This window comes from Girardinichthys multiradiatus, chromosome 6 (assembly GCF_021462225.1).
Source record: "Girardinichthys multiradiatus isolate DD_20200921_A chromosome 6, DD_fGirMul_XY1, whole genome shotgun sequence".
NCBI classification, from domain to species: domain Eukaryota; kingdom Metazoa; phylum Chordata; class Actinopteri; order Cyprinodontiformes; family Goodeidae; genus Girardinichthys; species Girardinichthys multiradiatus.
In genome coordinates, this window is record NC_061799.1 from 5,290,569 (window position 1) to 5,311,232 (window position 20,664).

At 42.4% G+C, this 20,664-nt stretch overlaps 1 long non-coding RNA gene across 1 annotated transcript; it reads right to left on the reverse strand.

Annotated features, from left to right (window-relative positions):
• Positions 1-15,814: 15,814 nt before the first annotated feature.
• Positions 15,815-16,349, reverse strand: LOC124870655. Its single transcript, XR_007038851.1, has 2 exons — positions 15,955-16,349; positions 15,815-15,858 (listed from the first exon to the last, which is right to left on the reverse strand). It is a non-coding gene; the product is annotated as an uncharacterized LOC124870655 (long non-coding RNA).
• Positions 16,350-20,664: the final 4,315 nt, after the last annotated feature.

The following is a 20,664-nucleotide window of genomic DNA, read 5'->3' on the forward strand; positions in this document are numbered from 1 at the left end:
TGTAAAGACTTAAAATATTAGGCTGTAATTTTTTCAGTTCATATATAAATAACAGTGACTTAAAATTTATGTTGGACAAACTAAATCTCAAATTTCTTAAAATTAAATTTTGTATTCCTCCCTTAGTGGGGAAATTCTTCCTGTGTGTTTTAACCCATTCATTTTTTTTAAAGGGGCACTACGCTGTACACACCAGTGGCACCTAGGAAGCATTCTGTGGTTACGGGTCTTGCTCAGGGACCCAGAGTGATAGTCTGAGTTTCGAAGCTGTAACCATTGCAGCCTCTCCAGAACGCAAATACCCTGCTCTCTAACCCCTAGGCCACCATCTAGCAGTTCCAGCCTGACTACTGGTAATTTAACTATAAGTCATAGTAACATAAATAACTTAAATCTCAACTTAACTGTATTCGTCTGCCTTCTGGCATCTTCTTGCACGTTGGTCCTACCGCAAAATCCACTTTATGACAGTGCCCTGACGGCTCGCCACTGATTAAACCAACAGTGGCCAGTGTCACCTTCTCACAATGACAGCTCTTTGGTCTTGCCCATGGTGGTTGAGATGTTGGATTGGAAGAATTGGATTCTGTGGACAGCTGTCATTTAAACACATAAATTGAGTGCAGGAGTATCTGTATTTGTTTTATCTCTGCCGCGTGGGCAGAATTCTGGAGATCAAATGCTTATTTCATTCAGTGACATTCAAATCAATTGGAATGTTTTAGGGTATGATTTGTTTTGGATATTGGTTGATGTTCTGTCTTTTCTTTACACCTTGAAACAAAACCACCATAAAAAAGTATTTTCTTTTCCTTGTAAGTGAGCAAATTTACAAAATCAGAAGTCAATCAAACAGTTATTTTCTCAACTAAACTTAAACACCACAAGATCCAGAGGAAAATACTCTGCTGGTAACATCTATTTAGGCAAAGAAATCTTAGGCAAGTTCTCACAGGTACTATGTGGAAAGCATTTTTTTGTCATAATAGTGCCGCATGATGCAGCCATGCAAGTGTGCAGGTGCGCACCATGAATCAGACTGAAGAAGTAGATGGTATATAGCTATGTGTGTGTGTGTGCTTCTCACTGCAGTTGTCTTCATCTTGAGGTTTCAGTTCCTCAAACTGAATCTGTTGTGCAACTGAATCAATTCGTACCTCACCACATGTACGTAGGCTTATTCTCTGTGTGTGTGTGTATGTGTGAGTGTGTGTGTGTGTGTGTGTGTGGTGTGTATGTGTGTGTGTGTGTGTGTTTGTGTGTGTGTGTGTGCTTCTCACGGCAGTTGTCTTCATCCTGAGGTGTTTGGGTTTTGATTTTCTCTTGTGTGTTCATATGTTTCCTCTTTATTTGTTAAGTAGTGTTCCCATTATTTAATTTCCCTTTGGGATTAATAAAGTATTTTTGAATTAGAATTTTGTGTTCAGTTTCTTAATTTATTCTCATGTTCTTTGTTCTTCTAGACTAATCTCTGTAAGATCTCTGTTTATCTCCCCCCCTCCCCCCTTGATTTGTAGTTTATTTGTATCTCTGCGCTGCTTATCTGTGTTAATTAGTCTCCCTCCTTCACAACACTCAGCATAGGTATAAATGTTGTTACTTTAAATATATTATATTGTCAACAGTATTGGCAGCACCAAACCAATGAATTCTGGTGGTCCAATCACTTCCATCACTGGGGTGATGTGCTCTGCTTTCTTAATTCTAGTGAGGACAGGGGCAGCAGCGATCTGCATCAGCTGCAGCTGTCTGATGGACTTTTTAGGCAGACCTGTGAAGATACGGTTGCAGTGATCAATTCGACTAAAGATAAATGTGTGGATACATTTTTCAAGATCCTGCTGGGACATTAGTCCTTTAGAACTGGAAATGTTCTTCAGCTGATAGAAGGCTGACTCAGTGATTGTCTTTATGTGCCTCTGAAAGTTCACGTCTGAGTCCATCACTGCTCCCAGATTTCAGGCCTGATCAGTGGTTTCTAGCTGTATAACCTGAAGCTGTGTGCTGAATCTTGATTGCTGCTCCATTGGTCCAAAATATATTACCTCATTTTTGTTTTTATTCAACTGAAGAAAATTATGGCACATCCACACATTGATTAGTTCTATGCATCTAGCCAGCGCTTTCATGTGACAATGTAATGTAGAGCTGTGTGTCATCTACACAGTTATGTAAACGTATCTTCTTGTTTGTTATAATCTAAGCTAGGGGGAGCATGTAGATGTTAAAAAGGAGGGACCCCAAGAGGGAGCCTTTGGGAAACCAACGTGATTTTTGTGGTCTCCGATGTTAAGTTACCTTCTGATACAAAAACGTACTTGTCCTTCAAGTAAAACTAAACTAGTCAAGTGCTGTACCAGAGAGACTGACACAGCTTTCCAGGTGCTCCAGTATTATATGGTGATCAACTGTGTCAAATGCTGTCTTGAAGTCCATTAACATTGACAATGTGGTGCAATTGGAGTGTAAGTGTTTCAATTGTTTATTTTACTTGAGCTATTTAAAGACTGCTAACTCAACAAACTGGAAAAGATTTAGCTGACCAAAATCTCTTTAACAATGTGTCTTATGTCTGAAAAGATGCAACAGATGTTCTGTACAAATGAAATGAGGTTGAGATGTCAAAACATGACACATCTTGGGTTTATGTTACCCGCAGTGGAGTTAAGGTCAATGTAAATCCAAATTCCTCCAGTAAACATACACAGTGCTGGTATAAATGTATTCGCACCTCTGCAACTTTTTCACATTAAGTCACGTTACAAGCACAAACTTTAATGTATTTTAAATGGATAGTATTGTAGTGCTTGATTGTAGAGTAAAAAAGAAAGATACATGGTTTAGACGTTGTTTAAGTTTGCATTTGTATTCAGCCCCTCTATTTCAATATCCCCAAATAAAATCTAGTGCAACAAATTCCCTTCTGAAGTCAGCTTGTTAGTAAGTAGTGTTCACCTGTATTAATTCAAACTTTGTATAAAACAAGCTGTTCTGTGAACATTAGTGGACAGAAACAGTATCACTGAAAACCAAAAAACACAGCAGAGAGGTCAGGGATAAATCTGTGAAGAAGTTTAATGAAAGGCAGATTATGGGACGACAGCAAACCTACCAAGACATAAACATCCACCTTAATTGCAAGGCCGGGAAAGAAAAGCTTTAATCAGAGAAGCACCCAAGAGGCCCATGATAACTCTGGAGAAGCTGTAGAGACCAACAGCTCAGGACAACTATTAGGAGTGCACACCACAAATCAGATTATTTGGGAGGGAGGCAAGAATTAAGCTACTGAGAAAGAGAGTCATAAAAAAACTTGCATTTTGCCAAAAGCAATCTAGGAAACATAGCATCTTTTTGCCCTACATGCAAAATGCTATCTGTGTAGGGAAACTAACACTGCACAATCACCCTGACCACACCATCCTCACCAGGAATAATGGTTGCAGTGGCATCATGCTGTGGGATTGTTATTCAGGAAAGCTGGTTAGAGTTTAAGGGATGGTGGATGGAGTTTGCAAGAGACTTAAGGTGGGGCCGGAGGTTAAATATCAAGCAGGACAACAACCCTAAACACACAGCCAGAGCTACCATGGAATGGTTCCGATCAAAGCATGTTCATGTGTCAGAATGGCTCAGTCAAAGCACAGACCTTAATCTAAATGACAATCTGTGACCAGAATTGAAGCTCCTCTTCACAGACAAATGTTTTTATTTTTTATTTTATTTATTTAAGAAAAGGAGGAGGGACAATGTCTATTAATGAACATTTATACAAATGTAAATATGCCAGATTCAATTCAATTCAAATACAAAAATACTTTATTTATCCCAAAGCAAAATGAAATAATGGATTATAGCCTCAGGCTAGTCTCCATCTGCAGTCCCCCCTGTCAGGCTGGTGTTACAGAAGGAATAGAAAGGAAAATAAAAATGGACGCCACATAGAATATACATACTATATACAGTTAGACATAAGTGAACAAAGAGATGTACATATACACATAGAAAATAAACGTACCAAAAACCAGGTAAACCTACAAGGTAACAAATACAAAATTACCAAAGTACAAGGCAAAGTCAAGGCAAAGGTAATGTGGCTTGAGCTGTACCACTAAGGGAAACACTCTGGCAGTGAGTTGCTGGCAGCCTCCTCCTTAAATACTCCTCAGAAGATAATCAGAGGGATAGAGAACACCTGTCACCTCTCCTCCAGGTTCCACGCCATCTAGAGGCTAAGCACAGTAAACAGCACCAAATAAACAGACATGGCACAGATCCTGACATCACCCCCCCCCCCCTCAACAACCGCCACCTGGCGCTCCTGAAGATGTGGAAGGACGAGAAGAAACAAAGTCAGAGATTAATGACGGATCACAGATGAATGACCGAGGCACCCAAAAACGATCCTCCGGACCATACCCCTCCCAGTCAATGAGATACTGCCATCCGCGACCTGGTTGACGGGAGTCAATGATCCGTCGGACCGTCCAGACAGGGTGCCCCGACCAGTCCAGCCGGAGAGCAAGAAGTACTTGAAATGAAAGGTTTGACTTGAGAGACATGAAACACAGGATGGATACGTAGGCTGGAAGGCAGGCGCAGACGAAGAGCAGAGGGACTGATGACTGAGTCAATAGTGTAGGGACCAATAAAGCGAGGAGACAGTTTTTTGGACATAGCCTTCAATGGGATGTCCCGGGAGGACAATCAAACCTTTTGGCCAGGATGGTACGCCAGAGCAGGCCGCCGCCTGCGGTCAGCGTACTTCTTGTCTTGGTCCGCTGTACGAAGGAGAGCTCTGGTAGCATTTCCTGAGATCCGTTTACAACGGCGTATGTGGTGCCGAACGGATGCTACGGCTATGTCCTTTTCATCAGCGGGGAATAAAGGAGGTTGATAACCAATAGAAACCTCAAAGGGTGAGAGGCCAGTTGCAGATGAGATTTGAGAGTTGACTGCATATTCGACCCAGGGAAGATAATTACACCAATCAAGAGGTGCAGTTGCGGTCATGCATCTGAAAATGGACTCCATCTGTTAGTTCATGCGTTCTGTCTGTCCATTTGATTGGGGGTGGTAACCAGACGTCAGGGAGGCCTTGGCTCCAAGAGCCAAACAAAACTGTTTCCAAACACGAGAGATAAATTGGGGGCCACGATCAGACAAAATGTCCTGAGGTAAGCCTTGAAGGCGAAAAACATGCTTAACCAACAGCTGGGCAGTTTGGAAAGCAGATGGAAGTTTTTTTAGCGGTACAAGGTGGCAGGACTTAGAAAAACGGTCTACAATCGTAAGGATGACCGTATTTCCTTTAGATATGGGTAAACCAGTTACAAAATCAAGAGCTATGTGAGACCAAGGGCGTTTGGGCGTACTGAGAGGCTGAAGTAACCCATAGGGAGGCTGATTGCCCGATTTTTGTCTGGCACAGACCGAACAAGCCTGGAAATGAGTTAGATGGTTCTGCTAACCCTTGGGTGACCTGAGAATTTAGCAGTATGAAACCAATGGATTAGCCTAAACCTAACAGACGTAGGGACATACTTCCTGTTGGGAGGACCTGTACCTGGGTCCGGCTCGTTTCGTTGGGCATTGTCTATAAGGTCCTCCACCTCCCAAACTAAAGCTCCAAAAGTCCAATGGGACGGCACAATGGGTTCTGCCTCTTTCTCAGGTGAGTCTGGTGAGTAAAGCCGGGAAAGAGCATCTGGTTTGAGGTTCTTGGAGCCAGGTTTGTAAGAAATAGAGAGATCAAAACGAGAGAAAAACAGTGACCAACGTGATTGGCGTGGGTTTAGTCTTTTGGCTGATTGCAAGTAGGCCAGACTTCTGTGATCGGTCCATACTAAAATGTGGTGTTTTGCACCTTCCAGCCAATGTCTCCACTCTTCGAGAGCTAACTTTATTTCAAGCAGCTCTCTATCTCCCTCATTGTAATTCCGTTCAGTGTTTGTTAGCCGATGAGAAAAGAAGGCACGTGGATGGAGCTTTCCATGTGTGGAAGTCTGCTGTGAAAGTATGGCACCAACACCTGTATCAGAAGCGTCGACCTCCAAAATAACCTGTCTGGAGGAATCAGGATGAACCAGTGTGGGAGTCTCTTTTAATGTCCAAAAAGCCTTGTCAGCCTCTGGTGTCGAGGTGAACACAATGTTAGTGGAGGTCAAGGCGGTAAGTGGTGTGGCTATCAAGCTGAAGTTCTTAATGAACCGTTGATAAAAGTTTGCAAATTCAAGGAATCGTTGTAGCTGCTTGCGGGAGTCCGGGACAGGCCACTCCAGTACAGCCTTGATCTTCTGAGGGTCCGAGCGAACCTGTCCACCCTCCAGGATGTATCCCAAAAATGTGGTAGATGTTTTATGGAACTCACATTTCTCGGCTTTTACAAACAGTCTATTCTCCAAAAGTCTTTGAAGAACTAGACGGACGTGACGGGTGTGCTCTTTAATGTCCTTGGAGTAGATCAAGATGTCATCGAGGTAGACGAAAACAAAAACATTCAAAAAATCCCTAAGAACATCGTTGATAAGGGACTGAAATAGTGCTGGTGCGTTACTTAGTCCAAAAGGCATGACAAGGTATTAAAAATTGCCTAATGGGGTATTGAAGGCGGTCTTCCACTCGTCCCCCTGGCGGATCCTAACTAGATGGTAGGCGTTACGGAGATCTAACTTAGAAAAGATAGTAGGACCGTGAACTGGTTGAAAGGCTGAGGAAAGGGGAGGAAGAGGGTATTTGTTCTTTACTGTAATTTGGTTTAACCCCCCAAAGTCGATACAAGGGCAGAGTGAACCATCCTTTTTTCCCACAAAGAAAAACCCAGCTCCGAGTGGAGATGAAGGGGGCGAATTAACCCTGTCACCAGAGACTCATTAATATAGTCCTCCATAACCTTTCTTTCTGGTCCTGAGATGTTATAGAGCCTATTGAAAGGCAGGGGGACACCGGGAAGCAAATCTATTGCACAGTCATAGGGTCTATGCGGAGTCAATGATAAGGCCTTAGATTTACTAAAAACTAACTTGAGATTGTGGTACTATGGAGGAACTTTAGAGAGTTTGGAAATCTCATTTTCTGCAGGACCTGACTCAGAGGAGAGTGATGCTACTGTTGACTGTAGACAAGAAGAAAGACAGTTAATGGACCAGGATTCAACTCGGCTTTCTGCCCAGATAATGTGAGGATTGTGTTTTTTGAGCCACGGGAAACCTAAAACAATAGAATTCAAAGCAATTGGGAAACACAAAAAAAGAAATATCCTCCCTATGATTTCTAGAAATAATTAAAGTCAAAGGTTTGGTTCAATGAGTGATTCGTTGTAAATTTTGTCCATCTAATGATGAAACTAACTGAGGTGCTGGAAGTGGCTCAGTCTCAATCTGAGCTTCACTAACTAACCTCTGATCAATAAGGTTCTGGTCGCTACCAGAGTCAATAAGAGCAGAAAGATTCTGAGAAGGATGGTGTGAAATTATTGTGGCAGGCAAACTAAGTCTGGGGGTAAGTGGACAGTCCGTCACTCTCCCCTCACTTACTGACGGACCTGGCCTTTTGGTCGCGAGGGACGAATAGGACAGTCAGCAAGAAGATGCTCAGGTGAGCCACAGTAAAAACACTGGTTAGTTTGGCGGCGTCTCAGTCTTTCCTCAGGGGAAAGCCGAGTACGCCCGATCTGCATGGGTTCTATTCCAGAACTATGTGAAACTGAGGTGGGGCGAATAGTTTCAGTGGTTTGGCTAGGAAGATGGGTCCTAACTGTGCTCTGTTCTAATCAGGATCTTTTTCTCTCTCTCATTCGGTTATCTAGTCTGACGACTAAATTGATTAACCAATTTAAGGTCTTGGACTCGTCAACTAATGCTAACTCATCCTTTAACGGATCATTTAAGGACTGGAAGAAATCGACTCTGAGTCCGCAGTCATTCCATCCAGAGGCTGCTGCAAGGGTGCAAAAATCAATGGAGAACTGTGCAACTGACTGGTTTCTCTGTTTAATAGACCATAATTTTCGAGCATTGGCGATTAAATCTATTTCACAGGAGAAGACTTGTCGAACCTCCTCCTCAAAATCAGAGAATGGGCAACCAAAGTCCAAAACAATTAGAAAAGCACGCCTCTGCCCATCTCAGGGCTTTTCCAGTTAGTAACCCCAGAACAAAAGAAATTTTTACTGAATCATGTGGAAAAGACTGTGGGGAGTGATTGAAAACAAGAGTACATTGGAGGAGGAAACCCTTACAATCCCCTTTCTCCCCAGAGAATTTTTCAGGAATTGGGGAAGTGACATCACGTGAGTGCGGAAGTTGCTGAGAGACCGGAGAGGCAGAAGCACCTTCTACGGCCGGGGCGGTAAAATTGCTCAAGGTGTGCTGAAACAAGGAGGCTAGTTGTTCGATTTGCTGATTAGTTTGTTTCTGCTGTTCAAAAAGAGAACGGAGGGAAGAGTCATGAGTTATGATTTGGTGGTGTTGTTCAGAAAGAGTTCTCGTGAATGCTTCTGCTGGGTCGGGTTGGCCAGAGTGTTCTGTCATATTGTTTCAAAAAGATTTGACACACCTGCAGAAAGCAATTCAGGAGACAGAGTTTTACAGTAATGAGTTTATTTACAGTGTAATGAAATGTGCAGGGAACTAGAACCGGGATACCAACTGTAAAATAAACAGAACGGTAAGCAAGGGATAACTCTGGATCTAAACTCTTAAATAATAATTCTGCCTTACTGGATTGATGGAGAGAGGGGGGTGAAGAGAACAAGGGGTTGTTTACCCGTGAGACTGGAGATGGTGAATACTGGTGTGCCAGGATGTTTAATAGGTCCAAGAGTCTCTGAAGTTGGTGCAGTGGATGGAGGTGGGTGGACAGGGTTTGCAGAAGGAGATCCAAGGAACGAAGGAATCAGGAGGCTGCCAGCCGGTGTGATCCAACGAAGCAACAAGAGGCTTGAGTCGTTGTTCATGGAGCTGGATAGCTTCCTTCCAGAAGACGGTAATCCAGGCAGGGTTTAATGCAGAAGGCAAAGTCAAGTTCAGGTAAACCTACAAGGTAACAAATACAAAATTACCAAAGTACAAGGCAAAGTCAAGGCAAAGGTAATGTGGCTTGAGCCGTACCACTAAGGGAAACACTATGGCAGTGAGTTGCTGGCAGCCTCCTCCTTAAATACTCCTCAGAAGATAATCAGGGGATAGAGAACACCTGTCACCTCTCCTCCAGGTTCCCCGCCATCTAGAGGCTAAGCACAGTAAACAGCACCAAACAAACAGACATGGCACAGATCCTGACAACATCCCCCTTTGGTGATCTTACAGCACACACTACCTCCATTGTACTGATATCTATTGTACCTGTTGCACAAATTTTTATTGCCCAGATCCTTAATCCACTACTTTCTATTACACTCATTTCAATTGCATTCTTCCAACAATGTCCTCATAACAGCGTGAGCATAATAAAATACAGGGTAAACCAAATGAATCTCTTGTAGACGCTGCTATAGGTACAAATTCTCATGTTTGTGAGTTTCACAGCCACAATTTTAAATGTTTCTTAAATATAGTGAGACCTACAGGGGTTGGACAATGAAACTGAAACACCTGGTTTTAGACCACAATAATTTATTAGTATGGTGTAGGGCCTCCTTTTGCGGCCAATACACCGTCAATTTGTTTTGGGAATGACATATACAAGTCCTGCACAGTGGTCAGAGGGATTGTAAGCCATTCTTCTTGCAGGATAGTGGCCAGGTCACTACGTGATACTGGTGGAGGAAAACATTTCCTGTCTCGCTCCTCCAAAACACCCCAAAGTGGCTCAATAATATTTAGATCTGGTGACTGTGCAGGCCATGGGAGATGTTCAACTTCACTTTCATGTTCATCAAACCAATCTTTCACCAGTCTTGCTGTGTGCATTGGTGCATTGTCATCCTGATACACGGCACCGCCTTCAGGATACAATGTTTGAACCATTAGATGAACATGGTTATCCAGACAACAGAAGTGAACTTGACCCGTGAACAGCTGATTGCTCTAAGTTTCAGGCTTCTGGAAGTCCTGAATCAACCTTAATGTCTCCGGGTTTCCTTCAACTCTTCAGCCTCTGGAAACTATTGTCTTCGGAGACATACAGGTCCTTCTCAAAATATTAGCATATTGTGATAAAGTTCATTATTTTCCATAATGTAATGATGAAAATTTAACATTCATATATTTTAGATTCATTGCACACTAACTGAAATATTTCAGGTCTTTTATTGTCTTAATACGGATGATTGTGGCATACAGCTCATGAAAACCCAAAATTCCTATCTCACAAAATTAGCATATTTCATCCGACCAATAAAAGAAAAGTGTTTTTAATACAAAAAACGTCAACCTTCAAATAATCATGTACAGTTATGCACTCAATACTTGGTCGGGAATCCTTTTGCAGAAATGACTGCTTCAATGCGGCGTGGCATGGAGGCAATCAGCCTGTGGCACTGCTGAGGTCTTATGGAGGCCCAGGATGCTTCGATAGCGGCCTTTAGCTCATCCAGAGTGTTGGGTCTTGAGTCTCTCAACGTTCTCTTCACAATATCCCACAGATTCTCTATGGGGTTCAGGTCAGGAGAGTTGGCAGGCCAATTGAGCACAGTGATACCATGGTCAGTAAACCATTTACCAGTGGTTTTGGCACTGTGAGCAGGTGCCAGGTTGTGCTGAAAAATGAAATCTTCATCTCCATAAAGCTTTTCAGCCGATGGAAGCATGAAGTGCTCCAAAATCTCCTGATAGCTAGCTGCATTGACCGTGCCCTTGATAAAACACAGTGGACCAACACCAGCAGCTGACACGGCACCCCAGACCATCACTGACTGTGGGTACTTGACACTGGACTTCTGGCATTTTGGCATTTCCTTCTCCCCAGTCTTCCTCCAGACTCTGGCACCTTGATTTCCGAATGACATGCAGAATTTGCTTTCATCCGAAAAAAGTACTTTGGACCACTGAGCAACAGTCCAGTGCTGCTTCTCTGTAGCCCAGGTCTGGGGAATGCGGCACCTGTAGCCCATTTCCTGCACACGCCTGTGCACGGTGGCTCTGGATGTTTCTACTCCATACTCAGTCCACTGTTTCCGCAGGTCCCCCAAGGTCTGGAATCGGCCCTTCTCCACAATCTTCCTCAGGGTCCGGTCACCTCTTCTCGTTGTGCAGCGTTTTCTGCCACACTTTTTCCTTCCCACAGACTTCCCACTGAGGTGCCTTGATACAGCACTCTGGGAACAGCCTATTTGTACAGAAATGTCTTTCTGTGTCTTACCCTCTTGCTTGAGGGTGTCAATAGTGGCCTTCTGGACAGCAGTCAGGTCGGCAGTCTTACCCATGATTGGGGTTTTGAGTGATGAACCAGGCTGGGAGTTTTAAAGGCCCGAAGAATCTTTTGCAGGTGTTTAGAGTTAACTCGTTGATTCAGATGATTAGGTTCATAGCTCGTTTAGAGACCCTTTTAATGATATGCTAATTTTGTGAGATAGGAATTTTGGGTTTTCATGAGCTGTATGCCACAATCATCCGTATTAAGACAATAAAAGACCTGAAATATTTCAGTTAGTGTGCAATGAATCTAAAATATATGAATGTTAAATTTTCATCATGACATTATGGAAAATAATAAACTTTATCACAATATGCTAATATTTTGAGAAGGACCAGTATAACAACAAAGATCCTGTTTAACCATCGAAGTCTGGAGCATCAGTGCCTGCCACCTAAAGGAAGAAAACTGAAGATTGAGTCGTATTCCCTTCAAGAAACCACTCGTTGTTACCAGAAGAATCTTCTCCATCAGGTACATGGATGAGCCTCCGTCTTCAAAGCCTCTCCAAACTCACTAGTTTCAGCATCAGGGAAAGACAGGTTGAGTTGATTGATTCATTTCTATTGTTGAAATTATTTTGTGTTGCCGAATTTAAGCTGTTACTGACCCCTGCGAAAGCATTACTAATTAAAGAAAGCATATAAAATTCTAGTTAAATCCTGGACATTCAATTATTTGAGTCACCGTATTTTTTGCTTTTTCATTGGTGGTAAAAAGTCTCGTTGCCTGGTTCTAAGATATTTTAGGAGGTTTTTATAGGTTGCCTTAGTCAAGTTTGTTAAAACAGTGCCCTTGGGGCTCGTGCCGAGCCACTAAAATTTACCTAGCCCATATACCAAGAGCCAGTTGTAAAATTAGGGAATGAGCAGCTGTGAACAAAAGTGACTGTTGAAAGTGTGGATGACTGCGATGACTGCGATGGCTACTCAGTCGTCTAGACCACCAGTTGAAGAAGGGCGAGACTTTTGTATGAAGGCTGTCAGAGGCTAGGCGAGTCATTTCCTGACACCAGCTTAAACAGAACTTTCAGTAAACCTGCTTAGTAAGACCTTTCAGGTTTGGGGAAGTCCAGACCTGTTGGATGGAGAGCTGGATTGAGCAATCCCTGTAGACATGGGGAAGTAGGAGGGAGGGGTTAGCTCATCTGATAACGAAAAGGACCACTAGCTCTTCTCTTGAACTGATATTGTGATTTGTCCTGAAAGATAATTTGAAACATATTTCAAGATTAGAATGGTTTGGTAGTTAGAAATACCCATAAAATCACTTGCATATATAAATCTAAGTTGATGTATGTTTATGTACAGTACCCCTAACCATTTTATTGGTGGGTCATAGGCCAACAAAGTAGTACCTTATTGTAAAAAGGGTTTTCAAAACATTTCATGTTTCTGAAAATGTGTAGAGTGTGGTATGCATTTGATTTCATCCCTTCTCAATTACTTTTGTAGCACCTTTTTGCTGCAATTACAGCTGAAAGTTATTTAGGGTTTGTCCCTTGCAGCTTTGAACATCTACACATGGAAATGTCTTCTGGTTTTCTTCAACTTTTTTTTCTCCATTTAGTTTTGGTCGTTTTGCTAAGTCAAACCTCTTTATACAAGAAGGCAAACACAGTAAAACACTGACAGGTGAGTGTCCACATTATTATCAAATGATGAAGTAGGAAAATGACCAACATGGTGGGTAAACATAATAAGCAAATCAAAACAATTAGCATGGCAATAGGGTTTAAACATTATAATGCTGTGTGATCATTTAATTTTGCTTTTATCATCTTGATTTACACATTTCTTAATCCATTTCTTAATCCAGTCTAAATGCTATCATCGGTTAATTTCTCTCCATTGATTACAAGGAGCGCATTTGTTTTTTTTGTTTTATTTTTTGTGACAACAAATCACAGCTCTTAGAAGACAACGTCACACCTGACGGGATAGTAAATTCTGTCGTTTCCTTGCTTAGAGCCGCTCTCAGCAGCGAACTGAATCACTCTTAAGCTAGGAGTCCTTGGCAGGAATGTTTAGGCTAAGGAGCTCTCTGAGAGGACTTTGAGAATCTTTGAGAATATGGGCTGTGGAGATATATTATGTGTGTGCATCATTATTATTATGTTCATAACCAGTGTGGGAAATAAAATGTATAACATGTGTTAGTATAAAGACAATGTGTATTGTGTGGTCTGCAAAAGTATTTCTCACAAGGAGGTGAAGTGGAAAATTACTGAAGAACTGCAGGAGTGTGTGAAAAAGTAGAGACTGACTTACTCCCTTCTCATATCAGTAGATACGGGGTGCAGCTGGTGGACAATGACTGTCTAAATATGGTAAAGCCAGAAAAGTGTGTACGTGACTACATGTGAGAAAAAAACTGTAAACAGGGCGCTGCCCATTTTCATGTGTGTTTTAATAAAAGCAATGTGCCCAGTGGGAAGCTCCGAAGTTGGTCAGGTGTGTGGCCTGATCACATGAGAGCTTCCCCTGGTCCAGGTACTTTGAATAACATACAGCTGTCTCCGTGTGATTTATTCTAATGTGTTGTGAATTCCTCCAGGTTACGGTGAATAAACGAACGCGCAGAAGGCCTCTTTAAAGAGGTACTTCAACAGGGCCTAGATTTGTGTAGCGTACGACGGATACTTGTCAAATTCTCCCACCTGAGCTATGGATCTCTGCAGCTCCTCCTAAGTTACAATGTGCCTCTTGACAGCTTCTCTTTTTGATGCTCTACTTTTCAAATGACTGCTTTAACATAGATCTGTGAGATGTTCAAAGTCTGAGATATTGTTTATACCTGAACCCTGATTTAAACCTCTCCACAACATTCTCTCTGATCTGTTCATTAGTTTTCATGATGCGGTTTCTTCAATGTTCTCTTCTTGCAGGATAGTGGCCAGGTCACTACGTGATACTGGTGGAGGAAAACGTTTCCTGACTCGCTCCTCCAAAACACCCCATAGTGGCTCAATAATATTTAGATCTGGTGACTGTGCAGGCCATGGGAGATGTTCAACTTCACTTTCATGTTCATCAAACCAATCTTTCACCAGTCTTACTGTGTGTATTGGTGCCCTGTCATCCTGATACACTGCACCGCCTTCAGGATACAGTGTTTGAACCATTGGATGCACATGGTCCTCAAGAATGATTCAGTAGTCCTTGGCAGTGACGCGCCCATCTAGCACAAGTATTGGGCCAAGGAATGCCATGATATGGCAGCCCAAACCATCACTGATCCACCCCCATGCTTCGCTCTGGGTGGTACGCTTCTTTGGGGCTTCTCCACACCGTAACTCTCCCGAATGTGGGGAAAACAGTAAAGGTGGACTCAGAGAACAGTACATGTTTCACATTGTCCACAGCTCAGGATTTGCGCTCCGTGCACCATTGAAACCCACGTTTGGCTTTGGCATGAGTGACCAAAGGTTTGGGTATAGCAGCCCGGCCGTGTATATTGACCCTGTGGAGCTCCCGACGGACAGTTCTGGTGGAAACAGAAGAGTTGAGGTGCACATTTAATTCTGCCGTGATTTGATGTTTTTTGGATACAATCCGGGTTAGCACCCAAACATCCCTTTCAGACAGCTTCCTCTTGCATCCACAGTTAATCCTGTTGGATGTGGTTCGTCCTTCTTGGTGGTATGCTGACATTACCCTGGATACCGTGGCTCTTGATACATCACAAAGACTTGCTGTCTTGGTCACAGATGCGCCAGCAAGACGTGCATCAACAATTTGTCCTCTTTTGAACTCTGGTATGTCACCCATAATGTTTTGTGCATTTCAATATTTTGAGCAAAACTGTGCTCTTACCCTGCTAATTGAACCTTCACACTCTGCTCTTACTGGTGCAATGTGCAATCAATGAAGACTGGCTACCAGGCTGGTCCAATTTAGCCATGAAACCTCCCACACTAAAACGACAGGTGTTTCAGTTTCATTGTCCAAGCCCTGTAGATATAAAGGCTGAATACAAATGCACATCACACTGTTCATTTTTTTTTTTTTTTTTTTAAACATGAAACCCATGTACTTTGTGTTACATAAAATTCCTATTAAATACATTGAGGTTTGCAGTTGTGACAAAATGGGAAAGGGCTGAAGGGGTAAAAAGCATTGCAAGAATTGTCGAGGCGTCAGATTTAGAAATGCATTTGATTGTAAGAATATAATTTTTTTCCTGCAACAAGTCTGTTGAGGAGGGTTCATATTTGTATATTTGTATACCATTTTAGCAGAAAAAGTGGTCCCAGATGAAATTATGCCTTATATGTTCACCACATGTGTAAATATTTTAGGTGTTTTGCTTTCAGCATTTAAAGTTTACTGTAGAATACAGTATACAAAATTAGACATGTAAACACAACTTTCATGTATTCAATCGTTTCCCCAAATAAACTGGAACAGTCATTTTCGTAATAGATCTGACCCACATACAGAAGAACACTCCGGAGAGATAGATTTAGTGAAATGATGTTTTTATTGTGCCAACAATCTTCAACTGTACGGAAAGAGGGCAAGAGAACTGGTGAGAACAGGGAACTAAATGAGACAGAGCACACAACAAGTAATTCTTATAGTCAGGTAAACTGCTTACCAAGTGGGTGCGGTCAGGTCGCCAGGGGTGGAGGGATTTGGGGTCCAGGTTGTCGAAACACATAGTTCAGATGATTTCTTTGGTGCTGTTTGAGCTTGATTTCAGGAGAGTTCAATGTGCAGATACTTGCGTTGGAGGGTGGACAGGGTACACTTAAGTCTAGGTCCAGGAAACAGAGGAAGCAGGAAACTGCCAGCTTGGTCTGAATCCAGATGGAAACAGTTGTTAGGAGACAAAGTCCTCAGAACGTAGGTAATCTTGTTCATCCACAAACTTCCGGACACGAAGTCAGTGATTAGCGAAGTAAATCCAGAGTTCAGGTTTTCAGCCTGCAAAGGAGCATAAACAAAGTTACTTGGAAACGAAGAACAAAGTGTTGGCTGAGCTTGTTACCACTGAAGGCAAAACACTCTGGCATTGAAGTGCTGGCAGCCTCCTGCTTAAGTACTCCTCCAAGTAATCAGTGGAATAAGTTGCACCTGTCAGCCAGCACACCTGAGAACCCACATGTTGCAAGCACATGTGTGTACATACACAAAAACAACCCAGATCCCGACAGGAACTTGCTGTACAGATTAGCTTAATGTGTTTACCTTTTTTTTTGTTTCTTTTTTACAGTTTATGTCCCTCTTTTGGATTTTGGTTGTATCTGTAACCGCTTGACTAATTGGTTAGCTATTGTTTCCACAGTGCTGAAAAGTCAAAGGTCAACAAGTAAGCACATGACATCTTGGGTGGGTCCTTTTTTGGAGCAAAACGTTTGGACACACCTTCTCATTCAAAGAGTTTTCTTTATTTTCATGATTATGAATATTGTAGCTTCACACTGAAGGCATCAAACTTGAATTAACACATGTGGAATTATATACTGAACAAAAAAGTGTGAAAAAAATGAAAATATGTCTTATATTCTAGGTTCTTCAAAGTAGCCACCTTTTGCTTTGATTACTGCTCCGCACACTCTTGGCATTCTGTTGATGAGCTTCAATAGGTAGTCACCTGAAATGGTTTTCCAACAGTCTTGAAGGAGTTCCCAGAGATGCTTATCACTTGTTGGCCCTTTTGCCTTCACTCTGCGGTCCAGCTCACCCCAAACCATCTCGATTGGGTTCAGGTCCGGTGACTGTGGAGGCCAGGTCATCTGGCGCAGCACCCCATCACTCTCCTTCTTGGTCAAATAGCCCTTACACAGCCTGGAGGTGTATTTTGGGTCATTGTCCTGTTGAAAAATAAATGATGGTCTAACTAAACGCAAACCGGATGGAACAGCATGCCGCTGCAAGATGCTGTGGTAGCCATGCTGGTTCAGTATGCCTTCAATTTTGAATAAATCCCCAACAGTGTCACCAGCAAAGCACCCCCACACCATCACACCTCCTCCTCCATGCTTCACGGTGGGAACCAGGCATGTAGAGTCCATCCGTTCACCTCGTCTGCGCCACACAAAGACACGGTGGTTGGAACCAAAGATCTCAAACTTGGACTCATCAGACCAAAGCACAGAATTCCACTGGTTTAATGCCCATTCCTTGTGTTCTTTAGCCCAAACAAGTCTCTTCTGCTTGTTGCCTATCCTCAGCAGTGGTTTCCTAGCAGCTATTTTACCATGAAGGCCTGATTCACACAGTCTCCTCTTAACAGTTGTTCTAGAGATGTGTCTGCTGCTAGAACTCTGTGTGGCATTGACCTGTTCTCTAATCTGAGCTGCTGTTAATCTGCGATTTCTGAGGCTGGTGACTCGGATGAACTTATCGTCCACAGCAGAGGTGACTCTTGGTCTTCCTTTCCTGGGATGGTCCTCATGTGAGCCAGTTTCTTTGTAGCGCTTGATGGTTTTTGCGACTGCACTTGGGGACACTTTCATAGTTTTCCCAGTTATTCGGACTGACTGACCTTCATTTCTTAAGTAATGATGGCCACTCGTTTTTCTTTACTTAGCTGCTTTTTTCCTGCCATAATACAAATTCTGACAGTCTGTTCAGTAGGACTATTAGCTGTGTACTGTATCCACCTCCTACACAACACAACTGATGGTCCCAATCCCATTTATAAGGCTTGAAATCCCACTTATTAAACCTGACAGGGCACACCTGTGAAGTGAAAACCATTTCAAGTGACTACCTCTTGAAGCTCATCAACAGAATGCCAAGAGTGTGCGTAGCAGTAATCAAAGCAAAAGGTGGCTACTTTGAAGAACCTAGAATATAAGACATATTTTCAGTTGTTTCACATTTTTTGTTCAGTATATAATTCCACGTGTTAATTCATAGTTTTTATGCCTTCAGTGTAAAGCTACAATATTCATAGTCATGAAAATAAAGACAACTCTTTGAATGAGAAGGTGTGTCCAAACGTTTGGTCTGTACCGTAGTTGTGTGTGTGTGTATCTATGAGTTTATATATATATATATATATATATATATATATATATATACATATATATATATATATACAATTTATTAGGTACACCTTGCTAGTACCGGGTTGGACCCCCGTTTGCCTTCAGAACTGCCTTAGTCCTTCGTGGCATAGATTCAACAAGGTACTGGAAACATTCCTCAGAGGGTTTGGTCCATATTGACATGATAGCATCACACAGATGCTGCAGATTCGTCGGCTGCACATCCATGATGTGAATCTTCCGTTCCACAACATCCCAAAGGTGCTCTATTGGATTAAGATCTGGTGACTGTGGAGGCCAGTTGAGTCTAGTGAACTCATTGTCATGTTCAAGAAACCAGTCTGAGATGATCTGTGCTTTATGACATGGCGCGTTATCCTGCTGAAAGTAACCATAAGAAGATGGGTACACTGTGGTCATAAAGAGATGGACATGGTCAGCAACAATACTCAGGAAGGCTGTGGCATTGACACGATGCTCAATTGGGGCCCAAAGTGTGCCAAGAAAATATCCCCCACACCAATACACCACCACCACCAGCCTGAACCATTGATACAAGACAGGATGGATCCATGCTTTCATGTTGTTGACACCAAATTCTGACCTTACCATCCGAATGTCGCAGCAGAAATCGAGACTCATCAGACCAGGCAACGATTTTCCAATCTTTTACTGTCCAACTTTGGTGAGCCTGTGCGAATTGTAGCCTCAGTTTCCTGTTCTCAGCTGACAGGAGTGGCACCCAGTGTGGTCTTCTGCTGCTGTAGCCCATCCGCCTCAAGGTTTGAAATGTTGTGCGTTCAGAGATGTTCTTCTGCATACCTTGGTTTTAACGAGTGGTTATTTGAGTTACTGTTGTCTTTCTATCAGCTCGAACCAGTCTGGCCATTCTCCTCTGACCTCTGACATCAACAAGGCATTTGTGCCCACAGAACTGCCCCTCACTGGATATTTTCTCTTTTTTCGACCATTCTCTGTGAACCCTAGAGATGGTAGTGCGTGAAAATCCCAGTAGATCAGCAGTTTCTGAAATACTCAGACCAGCTCGTTTGGCACCAAAAACCATGCCACGTTCAAAGTCACTTAAATCATCTTTCTTCCCCATTCCAATGCTCGGTTTGAACTGCAGCAGATTGTCTTGACCATGTCTACATGCCTAAATGCATTGAGTTGCTGCCATGTGATTGGCTGATTAGAAATGTTACGAGCAGTTGGACAGGTGTACCTAATAAAGTGGCCGGTGAGTATATATACAGTACATATATGTGTGTATATATGTATATATGTGTATATATATATATATATATATATATATAGTAGAAAGCAGAACACAATCAAGGAATAGACTGTTGTAAAATATATCAATTACGTTTATTTGAGGAAGCAGGCTACTGATGATTGCTGTGTTTGGCTTGGTTGCAGTTTCATTTAGTACCTGTTCCAGACCATGCTGCTGATCTACAAGTGTTTTGAGATAGGAGGCCAGACAGGTAAATAGGTAGAGGCAAAGGGAGTCTTCAACTAAGCAGTGGATTCTTGAGTTGGTTGAAGGTGTTCCAGGTAAGTTGAAGTTGCATGGAGTTGAGACTGGCAAGGAATTAACTAAAGTAAAGCTCGGATGAAAACATGAATTGATTTCCAGGTAAGTGACATTAGACCACAGAGAAGCATAATAATGAGAACTTTATTAAAGGAACTGCTGATGACAGTCTTTCAGCTAGCGAATTATCCTTTTGGTTCTTTTTGCTAGCGTGGCTTGACAAGCAGATGAGCAGCAGGTGTACAGGTCCTTCTCAAAATATTAGCATATTGTGATAAAGTTAATTATTTTCCATAATGTCATGATGAAAATGTAACATTCACATATTTTAGATTCATTGCACACTAACTGAAATATTTCAGGTCTTTTATTGTCTTAATACGGATGATTTTGGCATACAGCTCATGAAAACCCAAAATTCCTATCTCACAAAATTAGCATATCATTAAAAGGGTCTCTAAACGAGCTATGAACCTAATCATCTGAATCAACGAGTTAACTCTAAACACCTGCAAAAGATTCCTGAGGCCTTTAAAACTCCCAGCCTGGTTCATCACTCAAAACCCCAATCATGGGTAAGACTGCCGACCTGACTGCTGTCCAGAAGGCCACTATTGACACCCTCAAACAAGAGGGTAAGACACACAAAGAAATTTCTGAACGAATAGGCTGTTCCCAGACTGCTGTATCAAGGCACCTCAGTGGGAAGTCTGTGGGAAGGAAAACGTGTGGCAGAAAACGCTGCACAACGAGAAGAGGTGACCGGACC